The sequence below is a fragment of the Lepisma saccharinum genome, chromosome 12, assembly GCF_977018435.1.
Source record: "Lepisma saccharinum chromosome 12, izLepSacc3.1, whole genome shotgun sequence".
NCBI classification, from domain to species: domain Eukaryota; kingdom Metazoa; phylum Arthropoda; class Insecta; order Zygentoma; family Lepismatidae; genus Lepisma; species Lepisma saccharinum.
Window position 1 is genome coordinate 40,641,117 of NC_139240.1, and position 12,443 is coordinate 40,653,559.

Below are 12,443 nucleotides of genomic sequence, written 5' to 3' on the forward strand. Positions count from 1 at the left end.
AAATTTTCACACGCATAAATCTTCCACGGTTTCATGTGATTTCCGGTGGCCGTGAAGAGCAGGACTTCCTCCATGCCGTAAGGACCACACAGTATTTGCAAAGCCCTGAAAACCTGGACAATACCTACTTTATAAATTGGACATTTAACCAATGTAGTTCTCTTTCTAAATTTTGTAGTCTTTTCTGTGAGAGGACGCGATAGTTCGCTCTTTGTATTTCTGCCATTTTTTAAAGAACAAGAATCAGAGCTCAAGTATGTATGTACGATGAGTCCAAAGTGTACCTGGGGAGGGGAAGGGGTGATTCTGAATTATTTATCATCATTTTTACCCCTGTATCCTCATTAAATAATAATATATTTCAAGAAAGCTGGTCACGTGCTTTGTCCAGAATTTCAGGCCTTTGAAAAATCTGTGCCATGGTGGGCAAAGTATGCAGTACGGTGTGAGATTGTTTGTATGAATTTAGTTTCATCTAGAACAGTATAGTTAAACTATTTTTTAGCGTGTAAATTTTACAATTTGTTTGCAGCAAGTTTTGTCACTCATGTTGAGCAGTTAATACCTCTAGTGCATAATGGTTCTATTATTGCAGAAGAAAACTATAAATGAGCCCAGCAACTCATCAATTCCTCCTCTGTAAACGATATCTATTCTTCAAATACAAGTGATAAAAATGCAATAGTTTTGCGCTATCTATGTTGAAAAATGATGGTACCCAGCCACGCAAGAAATGTGGGCTTTAGAAGGGAATTCCTTCAGTATTTGGAATCATGTGATACGTGGCATCTTCAAGAGTATCCGTGAGGTCATAAACATATATAGACCATAATACAATTTCGAAGGTGTTTTTATGCATAGCATATTTCGATCTTTATATAGCATATAAATCCGATCCGCCACATACCACATATAGCACACAAGTATGAGTGAAGCTTGTAGTTCTAATGAAGCTTCAGGCCTCCCCGATGGGGAGGCAAGCAAGGGGTCCCGGGTTGTAAGCAAGGGGTCCCGGGTTCGATATCCGGTGGAGGTACAAAGTGGTTCGGATCCCACTTTAAACTTTAGGTCCAGTCCCGATTAGCCTTGCTGTGCATAAAGTGGACTTAAAACACCCAATCAATCAAAAATCTAATGAAGCTTCAGTTTCCTTTCTTGACGAGTTGCGTCCGAGTAAAATTAATTTATAATTTTGGACCTATTAATATCATTCGTTTGTTAAATATACAAAACAGCAATAAGGCGAAGTATTTAATGCCAAGTAGCTTTGAGTATACAGTGTATTGGTCCTGAACCTCCGAGGACAAGAAAGAATGCTCACAGCATCCTGAACTCACGGAGGTTGTCAATAATGGTTTGAACAGTTCATTTCAAATTTGGAAAATGTTCTCGTAAATGTTGTTCCTCACACACAAGAAAGTTCTGGGTTGAAACTCATTATGAGTGTTCTTATATTCACACATTCCTGACAGCACATTGAGTTGTGAACTATTTTCTGTCTCTGACATTTTATGTGTGGAATATACCTCTCTTTCACTCAACACATGATTTGGGGGGGGGCGGTTTCCCGCCCTTGCCTCCGCCAAGTTATGCCTATGTACATGGTTTGTCAAATGGTTTGTCTGTTTGTAAGTGAGGGTAAACAATTTGACAACATATACCTGTCGATTGCTCAGAAATAATTGCAAATTGGATTAAAAGTAGTCTTAAGTCTAGTATTATGGAATAATTGACATGTTGATAAAATTGTTTGTCTGTCAATGTGAGTTCAACTATGGATATACTACTTTCTGATTAGTACACATAGCATAGAGCATTCGCAGTTACACTGTAAACACCGTTCTAACTTCTTTTTACATATCTACGACGTGACATAAGCATGAATCATGAACTCATGAAATAAGTGGAGGGATATTCGCACATGCATGCTTTACTTAGAATTTCAACCTGAGGTATATAACGCTATGCTTGATCATTTTTACGTACACTGCTGTTATCCTCTAATCAACCAGCCCGAATAATGAAGCAAATTTGCATGTGAAAATTTAAAACTGTGGGTTAACTTTATTCATGTATTATAATTATGGACGGAAAATACATAAAATGTGATCTTTATAGTTCGCTTTTATTCATCGTACCTTCATCAACTATTTGTTTCGTTAACGGAAATGTCGAAGTTGCCAAATTCGGAACATAACTGTGGTACAACTTGCTGCACATGGAAGAAAAATATTATTTAAAGTTCTGTGTAAAATGAAATACACTAACCGTCGGAGTGGTCAGCGCCAGGGGCATGAGTATTCTTTCTGAGTATCACTTAATCAATTTCATCTAATCATCACTCATCCTCATATTCGCGACTATCCAAAAGTGGCAGAAATTCGAAGTAAAATAAACCAAATCAATCAATCAATCAATGAAATATACTAACTTGAAGTTTACAAAATATATTTACATGTAACTCGTACATAATCAATTTACAATCCATTGATGGAAATATATTTGCTAATTTTCGGTGATTAGAAGACAGTCAAAAGTTCTACTAATTCTTGACTTTGGTCGTTGAGATGTTCTTAAAACGTGCTCATTAAAACTTTCGAAAGCAGATATTTTGATGCATTAAGGAAGATTCAGGCAAAAGCAGATTTCAGAAGAATAAGTAAACAAGAAACAAGTGTCGTTTGAAGCGAACATTAAGAAGCAAGTGTGACTTTCCAGACCGGGGCGACGCAATAAGCAGCTCAGTTGCCTGTAGATTGGGTGACTCTCGGAAAGGTTTGTTTTTTTCTATAGTCTAGTTGCACCGTTCACGTGCAGTGAATGCTGTTTTGAAGATTGCAAAGAAGATCCAGGTGTTGTATCCCTTGCATTTTGTTGCTTTGGTACGAAACCCTCTGTTGGTTCAAGCAACTTGCTTGTCTCCTGTACGTACTTGTTATTTGTATATTTTGTATGAAATCTTCGTAACATAAATGTCATAGCCAAGAAAAACCTCGGAGTACTTGTAATGGTCGGATTGAGCTTTACTGGTTTTGGAAATATGTTAATTAATTGCTGGCCAGCTACAAGGTGTAGGGTAAAGTAATATGTTTTTCATGTGCGTACTTATATGTTATTACAGGATGTAAGTGTATGTGCTCATTGGATTGTGCTTTGCTGGATATTAGATTTTTTTATCACCCCAGTGGGGGAGATGTCTTTCCAAAGACCGTTACAGTGGAATTTTTCAACGCTACGTGGTCCACGTCCACAGACGTTTACCCAGACTATAAAAAAGTCAATTGGGCTTTATAGAAAACAGTGTTTCCCCATCTTTCGACGACGAGGAATGTCTCCTCGAGTTTAGTCCACTTTTGGTGGCTAGACTATTATAAGAATATAGCATTTGGTGTAATCCAACCCCTGTTTGCTGTCCCAAGTCCCCTTTAGAAAAGTTTTAAATATTTGGATATTTCCGTATTGAATAGTTGATGCCCAAAAGAAAGAGTAAAGGCGTAAGGATACGCATTTGTAATGAACGGAATATCATTTCAGCTGAGGGTAGGCCCGCAGAGATAGTTTTGCAAAGTTATATACGATATATAACAACGTATAATAAACAATATAATCCTACTAGAAATGTTGTTGCTGTTGTTGTTGATTTGGTGTTTTAAGTCCACTTTATGCACAGTAAGGCTAATCGGGACTGGACCTACAGTTTAAAGTGGGATCCGAACCACTATGTACCTCCACCGGGTATCGAACCCGGGACCCCTTGATTGCAAGGCGACGACGCTACCACTGCGCCATCGAGGAGGCACTACTAGAAATGTTATGATTTGCTGAATTAACTCTAAGAACTACAGTACTGTCCATTTTAAACCAGTTGTTCATTCACTTGATGTACATGCGTAACGAACCAGGGACTAAAAATATAAATTGTTATGTGAAACCCCCCTTTCGTATTTCCGGCTCAAATATAATCTGCTCGCTTTGCACCCAGGGTGAGGTGAAAGGAGGGATTTGAAGGATTAAAGCAGGAAGTAATCCAGAGGGCCGGATAGAAACCAGGGACTGGGGGCTAACCTTTCAAAGAGGGGGGGTTGCACTTTCACACACTGATCCTAGGTTCTAGGTTCGAATCTTGGGTAATCGATGTGTGTTTGTTCCGTCATCTATCTCATCAAATCATCCTTCATCCTCATTGATTGTGATTAACCTAGAGAGGTAAAAAAAGGACGTAAAATAACAAAACAGAAGAAAGTAAGGTATGGACAACAACGTTCCTCCGAATAGAGGAAACATTTTATTTTGAAAATATCAAAGAGCTTCTGTCAGCATTACAGTGTCGCCGAGAAAGATAGAAAAAAAGGGGGGACCGAAATATTTTCTTAGGAATAGTCAAATTTTATTCCCATGAAATATCGCATACAAAATGCATACTTGAGGTAAAAGTTGGTTAAATGACAATTTTTCTTGTAGGGACAATTTTTCTTGTAGGCTAAGGTATGTTCATGTACGCATGTGTCAAACATGTGTACGACCGTGAGGTGCCGCTCCTCCACCCTTGTATTCCTCAAATCCTCAATTGCTTGTTATCATTGTAGTGAAGAAAGTTGTAAAATTGTAATCAACAGGGTCGTAGCGAGTAGTTTCATTGTGAAGCAATTAATCTTCGTTTTTAAAATATGTTCTAGATTTGTGTTTGAACAAGTTGGAGCTAGGGTTGCAGCTTATCATGTTCTCCATGGGTATCGAGGCATTTAATAATGCCCTGAGTTGTCCTAAAGCACAGATTCGAACGACATTATGCGGGTGTGTCTACGAAAACCAATCCAGTCAGGAAATCAACCATCAGCTTGTAGATCCACTGTTTAAAATAGTAGCTTTGACACCACTCGCTTATACACTATGTGGAAGAAAGTCATTGGACACCACATGTCAGCGGATACCATCAGTTTTCTTGCAATCAACAGGAGGTCGGTCCGCCTTGGCAGCGATAACAGCAACTACACGTCATGGTAAACTGGCCACAAGGTCGTGTAGTACACTGAGTGGGATATTCCACCGTTCCTTCTGCAGTGCAGTCACCAACCCTGGAAGTGTAGAAGGGCGAGGCGATCTCGAGCTCAGTTGGAGCTCCAGTTCGTCCCATAGATGTTCGATAGGGTTGAGGTCAGGGCTCTGAGCAGGCCAATCTAGTCGGGTGACATTATTTTCTGCATACCACTCCATGGTAGCCCTGGAAACATGACAAGTCGCATTATCGTCCTGGAACACACATTCTTCGTTTCCATAGAAACGCCACAACGTGGGGACCATAGAGTTGTCGAGAATATCTCGGTACGACGCAGACGTCAAGTGGCCATACACCGGTACCAGTGGACCCACGCTATGCCAGCTGAAACAACCCCAGAACTTGATGCCGCCACCACCATATTTCACTGTGGGCACTACACACTCGGGTAACAGACGTTCTCCGGGTAATCGCCATACCCACACTCTCCCATCTGATCGAAACAGTGTGAAGCGTGATTCATCGCTCCATAGGACCTTCTGCCATTGCTCCACCATCCAGTTTCTCCGCTCTTTACAACAGCGTACTCTCTGTCGTTTCTTGCTTTTGTTATCAGGTGTTTGTGGGCAGCGGCTCGACCATGATAACCGAGCGCATGGGCCTCCTTGCCAAGTGTCTTGGTCGAAACAGTCAAATTGGTCGCACTTTGAAACTCTTCTGCATCGAATGCATCGGACGGGTCCCGTTTATCCGAATCTCCCTCTTCAGTACTCTCCTGTCCCGGTCGTCCAATTTCGTGGGTTTTCCACTTTGTGGTGCACTGCTGCAGTGTCCCTTTTCCTTCCACTTCTTGATGACAAAGACTACAGTTGATTTAGGGACCTGTCAGGCATCAGTTATGCTACGTATACTCATACCTCCTATGGTTTGGTTTGAGTTGCTGTTTTAAGTCCACTTTATGCACAGTAAGGCTAATCGGGACTGGACCTACAGTTTAAAGTGGGATCCGAACCACTTGTGCCTCCACCGGGTATCGAACCCGGGACCCCTTGATTACAAGGCAAGGACGCTACCACTGCGCCATGGGGGAGGCCCTCATACCTCCTATGGAGCAGCCTACTATGATCCCTCTTCCAAACATGCTGAGCTCTTTCCTGTCCGTCATTTTATCAGCGAATTATCTGAGAAGCCTCCTGCTGCCGTATATATACCCGTCTGTACTCTGTTTTCCATGAGGAGTTCATTTCAGAGTTGAAACCGGGATGTCCAGTGATTTTCTTCCACATAGTGTAGCAAGCAACTGAATGTGTAGATATTTGTGCGACATTAAAGCACTGTTTTTGTTGTTGTGGCAATGTTTGTACAATTCAAGATATCGTCAGAGATTAGAGCAGTTGCGCCAGAGGTTAGAGTAAGTTTAACTTGTTGAAACAAGTTCGCCACTTCTACCCAGTAGAGACACATAATGGTTTGGATCCCACTTGAAACTGTAGGTCCAGTCCCGATTAGCCTTAGTGGACTTAACACACCAAATTAATCAATCAATCAAGTTCGTCACTTCGCCGAAAGAAAAACTAAACATCTCTCAACTTACAACATTTTGTAATCGCGCAAAATAGCGAAAATCCATTTTCCTCACGCCTTATCGAAGGCCTTGACCAAATTTTACTCAAATGAATTATCACTCTAGTCCTCAAAGGTATACAGCGACTGTAAAAAAATCTGCCTAAAAGCTCTAAATTTACAGTAATTACCATCTTAGCAGAGTTGTAAGTTTTCTATTTTGTTCCCGCTCCCCCCCCCCCCCACCTATGCACTCAAAAGTAAATTTCTTACTGGCAAATTGTACATCTATTGTTTGTTGAGTTTCGATGATTAAGCTCTGAATATTTAGTTTCTACAGAGCGTTGCAAATGTCAAAAATGGGTAAGTAGTGAATATGCATAAATATATTTACATACATACATACATACATACATATGTACATATAGGTAGGTATATGCATGGATGTAAGGTTCAAGTGACGGTAACATCCAATGGCTGGAAGCCCTCTGTTATGCTAAATGAAATGTGGCATGTATCATCAGGAAAGCAGATCAATATTTCTGCCTAACCTCTCTTTTTGTTGTTCGTGTTGTTGTTTCCTCACTATCATTTCAAGTTTATTTCTTAAAAAATAAAATAATGCGGGTTCAACCTTACTTTACCCAACTTTTCACACCACTAGGTTTCGTGCGAATTCTTCTCTTGTCTTTACAGTTACACATTATTTCACACGCATTTGTTTATGAGAGTTGTGAATTCGCGACAGGGCAAAAGTCGCTAGCAATGCTATGAAGAAAGTACAAACTCCCTTGCTCCTCCAATGTTTGTTTTGATCTGGTGGGGCCTACACAACACTAGGCCCCATCTCATAAACAAGGGTGTTCTAGGAATAACCAAAGAGACCCGGGAATTATGAAACATACATTGTCTTCCAAAATGAATGTAAAATTAAGTACATATCTGTAAGTAACTCTCAAAGTATCTTGATACAAAGTCTCGTTTATTATACAGATACAGAAGTTTATTATTATTATTATTATTTGAGGCTCACCCTGACTCAAAAAAAATAATACCTTGGGGTAATCCTCGGGAGTAAGGGCGGCCGGAGTGTGGTGCTGAACACATCACCACCAAAATGGCCGAGATCAAGAATATGTGCTCCCACGTCCCCTAAATTTGCCTCATGCACGGTGCTATATGCGCGGGAAACTTTACATTTTACCTACTACTACTACTATTATCATTATTATTATTATTAAATATGTGAGATATCTATATGCTCTTTGTGGTATTAGTTATTTCTTCGTTATTTTACGTCGCTTTCCGTTGGTTCGATGTGGCCTACAGACTGGGTATTGTTTGTCTCTTTCAGTACGGAATAAACATAACTTGATTCGGAAAGCATTGGGTCGCCCACGTCGTCTTCTTGACCGCGTACGTGACTTCATATGCTTAGAAAACAAATGCAGGTTGTTTCCACTTGACCTTGGAAGGGGTGGACTATAATTGTGTTTTGGTTCCATAAAGAATGCAGCGTATTCTTTCAATAGGTCGCCGCAGCATGGGATGAAAGGGAATGCTTCCACAACTAGCTTTCAGCTTCAAGCCCTGCATTTTCCCTCAGTAATAAACAGACAAGGAAAGAAAAAGGGGAAACCCCCGAAACCTCCTCCCGCATACGTTCAGGGGTAGGTGCTTATTGCCGTGGTGCCTTTAAAATAAACAAGGGCGTCAGATCAGCGGAATTTCGGCTCCCCCGTTTTTCTCTTCGTCCATGTATTGACGGTTTCAATTATATGTATGTACGAGGCACTAAAGCTAAATCTAGTTCACTTCTCATGGATATAGTGTACCAAGATTGTTCCGGCGTTCTAGAAACGAACTTGGTTGCAAGATCTTACTTGCTAGTAATTGAATTAAATTAATGGCATCCCATTGCTAGTAATGAAAACCGCGGTAGCTCAACTAGCGTCTGACTACCATGCGAGAGACCCGGGATTTTTTCCACCTGTTCAAGCGGCTCTGGTGCCCGCCCAGCGTCGTATAAAGTGGGTACGTGGAGGATACTGTGGGATATAAAGGCGGCCCACCTTCGGCCCTGATCAAGAAAGTGTGGGGTCCTAAATCCACACTCCGTATACGCCTTCATAGCTTGGTGCAAAGCACAGGGGAACACTTTACTTTTTATGTTAGTAATGAAACGAAGGTTGGGGAGCGGGGAGAATGTGTTAAGACAGAGAGGAAAAAGAGTGGTATTTTAGGAAGGTTATTAATTAAATGAGTTAAGCAGTGTGCGAATTAAGCGAAGGGGGTGCCGGTGATTTCCCCACCACAATAAATTTTATCCCCTGCAAAAGAAAATTATTTTTATCCCTGCCAGAAGTGTTTTTATCCCTCTAAAGAAAAATGGACTTCAAAGGATATATTATTCCATGTCTTAACTATGTAACAGACACAATTGAAAAATCATTTGTCCATTAATGGTCCATTCATAAGATTTCCCTGCCCCAAAGCATGCAGCTTTGTGGATTAAGGAAGGACACCATTCCGAAACTGACAATCTCACTGTGCCGAGACAACAGAAACTCAAATTTTCGTCGCATAGTGCTGATATTTTACACTTATTAAATTGTTCACAAGAAACTTGTAGGTATGTAAGATTGGCATTAAGTATGAACTTGGCAATATACAGTTGGTAACTTTTTCGGTGTTAGTAGTTCGATAACTATTTTCGTGTATGAGTTCGGGTTTACTTAGAATCAGGGGGGCCGCCAGGAGGTGGGGAAGGGTGCTTCATCACCCCTTCATTTTCTTCCTCACGCCGTCCAGCATCCCTTGTTCAACTTGTTAAACCATGTCATATTTAGCGTAGAAAGGTTTTGAAGTGAGATCGGTATTACTGCATACAACAGGCAAGTCATCGATCTTAATCTGACATCAGGCACGTATCCAAGGGGGCTCGAGCCCCCCACCGAAAATTTTCTGATTACACTAGATAAAATGAGGCTTTTAGTTTATTGAATAATGTGATCATAATTTGAGAGTTATGATTATCGAGACAAGACAGATAATGCTCTATAACCCTCTTATTGTTAATAGCACGTATCCAAGGTGGGGATCAGAAATTTTTCAAGTTACTTTAAAAAAAAATAGGTTTTTGTCTTCTTGAATAATAGGACGATGACTTAAAGAGAGAAATAATTATCAAGGCAAGACGAAGAATGTTCTATAACCCTGTTGTTCACGTAAACTTTTCTTGCGCTTTCGGTGTTGTCGCAGCAAATTTGAGCACTATGGAAAGACTTGTCAGCATTTGTAGCGCCACAAGTAGGACGATTCGTTGTAATTTTTAATCTCTGGAAAGCGCGAGAGAGAACGTTCTTGAATAAGAGAAGGAGTCGAACTACTGCTGGCTATATTAACGAATCGTTTTCCTGCTGAACGTTCTAGAATATGAAAATATTCATTTCCCGGTTGACCTGTACAATAGAATCGGTTAATGAGACTTCAGAGGTAAGTGTGACAACTCATACAGTCGATTAGTGATCAGTCAGTGTCCATTGGTGGCTTTATAATATCTAGTGATTTGAAAATGAAAAGTAACGAAGTCTACATCTAGTTCCAGTTCGGGTCCAAAGATGAAGACAATGACGACAGCGGAACTTCCGGAGCCTCAGTGTAGTGCTATTTCGGGTCGAGGGCTGAAGAGATCAAAGGTCTCTTTCTCTAAAGTTAATATTTCAGCAATACCGGATATTGGAGCAGTTTATTAAGAAAGAAATAAACTGCACAAATCAACTGAAAAACAAAGTTCTGATTGATGATTTACTTGTGCCCAGACCAAATTCCGTGTATGCGGTTTGTAACCTTATATAATAGAAAAATGCATATGCATGTGTGAACCTACAACAGATGGTGATATTTCAGATATTGGCTTTTTTATACTTGTTACCCAGCAAGCCTTGATGAGTTACTAAGAGTCTAATGTTCCCGACAAATGGAGTACCGGACTAACTTTGTGACGACTGGTGTCCAACTGGAGGATATTGCAACATCGCGCTACGACGCCAGGGGTTCCGGTTTCGAATCCTGGCCTGGGCATAGATGTTTTTGATTGTCCATTCATCAATTTCATCATATCGTCACTTATCCCCATATTGGTAAGTTAGCCAAAAGGGGCACAAAAAGCGAAGTAAAATAAAGCAATTCAATCCCTATTTTTTTTGCCTCCTCACTATGGCCTCTTAATGCTAAGCCTTGACTACCAAGAGCAAGTAAATTTTCCTTGCACCGCCCCACCCCCAGGTTTTGGAATCCAATCGCCACCACTGGCCTTAAACATGAAATTTTGAGGTTTTCTCTATACCTCTTAAAAATATGTTGTTAGTGTAAGACTGTTTGCTTGTATAGATTCAATTGTTTTTTTGGGGATTGTTGTTTTCCATTGTTATGCGGCAATAAAGAGAGCCCGAAATACAGGTTTCCACTGTATTTTTACTTATTTCGGCCCGTAATATCTTGGTTAAACAACACTACCAATTCTTTTTACTCGACCTGGAAGCTCACTATCAGCACTCACTGAAATAGCACATTACTTGGATATTGACGCTGTTAGTAGATATAACCCTTTAAATATTAAATTATTGCGAAATCCGCAACTTTAGAATTAGGCTTTTCTCAAAACAGCAAAAGGGAAGAGTAAAACTTGGTATGCCATATTGTATTTCTACGAAAGGTAATGAGCTTTTCTTGCATAAGTAATTTTTTTATGGAATACAATCTCAAAAAGTTTTTTTTTCTTCTTTCTATTGAAGACTCGTAGTTGCGCTGTCAGCCACCAGAAGGCAGTTTAGTAGCAGTGAGAAAAGTGGCTACAACTGGACAGCAGAAAGCGTTCTGTGTTCTCGTTCAGCGACATTTCCGAACAAGATTTGTGGTTGAACCGCCTTCTGGCAAGTCAATTAGAAAATGCTACAACATTGGTGGAATTGCGTGAGAGCATCACTGCAGCCATAGCCGACGTGGACCCTGACATGCTAGGAAGAGTGTGGCAGGAACTTGATTATAGACTAGATGTGTGTCGTGTAACACGTGGATCACACAGATAACATTTATAATACGCCAGGAAAAACATTTTGAGTTTTTCAATCTGTGTGTGCAATATCAGTCATTTACGTATCATTACAATGAAATAAATAGACACTGAAATCGGGAACATCATTTTGACTTACGCTGTATGTACAAACACATGGAAATAAAAAAGTCATTGGGGCCTTGTCCTATTTTTGAAGGGGAAAACATCAAAATGTTAAGAAATGTCAATGAAAATTATCACACTTCCTTCCCTATCAGAAAGAGGAAGACCTTTCTCCTCCCCTTCTATGTTTCAAATGGAACAGATCCTGTCTTGAAAAGTTGTGGAAGAGTTTCAGTTTTTTTCTTTCTTTGATGAGTAGCGTAGTGGTAAAGCCACCTCTTTGTAATCAAAAGGGCTCCGGGTTTAATGCAAGGTGGAGGTACAAGTTGTTCGGATTCCATTTTAAACTGCAAGTCCACAGTCCCGAAAAGCATTTATGTGCATAAAGTGGGTTTAAAAATAAAACTCTACCGAACTCTACACACAGGGGCATACCAAGGACTTTCGTTAGCAATCTTTTTGCCACCATTTCCTGCTTTAGACATTCTTTTTACTGGGCCAAACAGGGACTATGATTCCCTCCACCAGGGTGACCATCCCCCTCAAGGCCCTGAACGGAGTCTCCCAAATAAAGAATTTCAAGGCACCAAGCATAAGGATAATAGTCCAAAATTCATAACTAAATTCGATCATCTTAACCACCCAATATTATTTTGATAAATATAGTAACTGATTTTAATTTGGATGCAATAGCCTATCAAGTGG

General features: G+C 40.3%; 1 protein-coding gene and 1 non-coding gene across 2 annotated transcripts in view; one reads left to right on the forward strand and one right to left on the reverse strand.

Moving 5' to 3' along the window:
- LOC145996311 (serine protease inhibitor dipetalogastin-like) overlaps nucleotides 1-12,443 on the forward strand; it is a 97,266-nt gene that overhangs the window by 30,797 nt on the left and 54,026 nt on the right. The gene's annotated exons all lie outside the window — the stretch shown is intronic.
- Nucleotides 6,015-6,089, reverse strand: TRNAT-UGU (transfer RNA threonine (anticodon UGU)). The gene has a single exon. It is a non-coding gene; the product is annotated as a tRNA-Thr (tRNA).